The following is a 2,210-nucleotide window of genomic DNA, read 5'->3' as shown; positions in this document are numbered from 1 at the left end:
CATTAAGTTTTTATGGAATTCAAATGAGTCAGCTGTACATATTTTTTTATCCATTGCATCTGAACAGTGAGTTAATTGATTTAAGTCTTTAATGACCGTATATGTTTCCGTGTCTGGGGAAATCAATACGTGTCCTGTCAAACTGGATATTACTGGATTTGAGTGATTCGTCATGAAAGTCGGAAATGGTGATATCCTGTAAGATTGCCAGGCATCGGAAGAATCAAAGGGAATTGTAATCATAATCCTGCGATTTTCAACGCTTACTGTAATTAGGCTGTAATAAAATTCTAACCTACGTGCGTCTAACAAAGGAATATAACATAATTTCTCCTGTCCGTTCTCCACAATTAACGTTAAGTCTCTTATTGGCAACAAATGGGGTGACAGTACACCTTTAGTCGCTAACGTGATAACCTCCACATAATCTTTTGTTTTCTCAATGAAATGTGCAATTCTATTATGTATGTGATCTATTTATGAATCATAATATGTTAACGTTGCCAACAAATCCTGTACTTCCATAATCTGATTGATATTACTAGAATGTTCATTTACCAAAAGCATAATTTGATTGATTGAAGCTAACTGATTCCTTAGTTTTGACCTAATCAATTCATCTTCATGAGTCAAGAACTCAATTTTCTTATTTTGATTACTAATCTTAAGACGATTGGAAATTCCTGAGCCTAAACTTGCAATAGAACCAAAGATGTTTAGTGCAGCAAAAATAAACGGGTTACGTTTCTCAAGATTATCGTGTCCTACAGTCCACATCAAAAGGTCACGAGCCAAAGATTCTGCCTCGTAAGTCTTATTTTGCAAGTCGTCGGATAGCATCTCTGCAACTTTTAGTGTCGATGCAAGCGAACTTTCTGTATTAAAAGAAAAATGTTTTCTATGCATTTCATTTAATGAAACAGCTAACCTTGAAATGGCGCTCTTTAAGCTAGTGACATCATTCTCTGGGAGAAAAATTGCTTGCATACGCACTTCAACAACTACGTTACTTGATGTAATAAAAGTGTCTTCTTGTCTTTCAACTATAGTGCCATATTTAATATCTATACTTTTAGTTTTAGAGCTCATCCCACATGAGAAAATTGTCTGAGCGAACAATATCACTCCGGACAATAAAAACTTCATATTGGAAACCTGTAATGAGAAAAATATATGTAATTACTCCTGTATTAGGAAGAAAAACTTTTAACATATTATGTTTACAAAAAATGAAAAGAAATAAAAATCTTTCCCTTACTTCTTTCCCTCTTATTTTAATTTCTTATGTGAGCCAATGGTACGATTCTCTCATCAGTGGGTTGGGATACGTTTTGAACTCTAAACCTATTGGCCGTTAGTGTTTCCAAAATGTTAAATGGGCCTTCAAACTTAGGTGTTAGTTTATAATTGAGTCCTTTACGTACATTTACCTGTATGTATCCATTATCACCGACGGTATATGTTTTCGTTGGCTTCACTATTTTATCATGATTCCTTTTCATTATGATTTGTGATTCTTCTAAATTTTTTCGAAGGATATCAAAACGACTTTTGCTTGCATTTATACATTCTTTTAAAGGATTTGATAGATTAGTTGTTGGCGATAATACATGAAAAGCCGTTCTAACTGGGGTACCATACAATGCTTCGTGCTGTGACATTTTAATTGATATATGATATGAATGATTCAGAGTACTCAGTACCGCAGGTATTGCAATATCCCAGTTGGGGTCTGATCCCCCTAGTGTTACTCTTACTATATTTAAAACCTTCCTATTTGTTCTTTCCACTAGCCCATTCGACTCTGGGTGATATATCATGGTATTTATTTTCTTAATGCTAAGGAATCCACACAATGAGATAAGAAAGTGATTATCATATTCTCCACCCGAGTCTGAGATTATCATGTGTGGAATTCCATGTTTACAAATGTAACACTCGTAAAACTTCCTAGCGCATTCAATCGCAGTTTTAGTTTTAAGCACTATTAGTTCTGTATATCGAGTTAAAGCATGTACAATTACTAAGAGGTACTTGTTTCCTCTCTCTGTCTCGTAAAATCCTGTTAATAAATCTAAATATATCCTTTCAAAGGGTTGATTGGGCACAGGATAAGTCCTTAGGCTGAGATGTGTTTTCGTATGCCCTGTGTTTTCCTGACATGTACGGCAATTAGCTATGTGTTTTTTTTTTTTATATCTGTAAGCATC

This window comes from Palaemon carinicauda, chromosome 43, assembly GCF_036898095.1.
Source record: "Palaemon carinicauda isolate YSFRI2023 chromosome 43, ASM3689809v2, whole genome shotgun sequence".
In the NCBI taxonomy this organism is placed as follows: domain Eukaryota; kingdom Metazoa; phylum Arthropoda; class Malacostraca; order Decapoda; family Palaemonidae; genus Palaemon; species Palaemon carinicauda.
The sequence above is the reverse complement of the archived record's forward strand: the minus strand, read 5'-3'. Positions refer to the sequence as shown.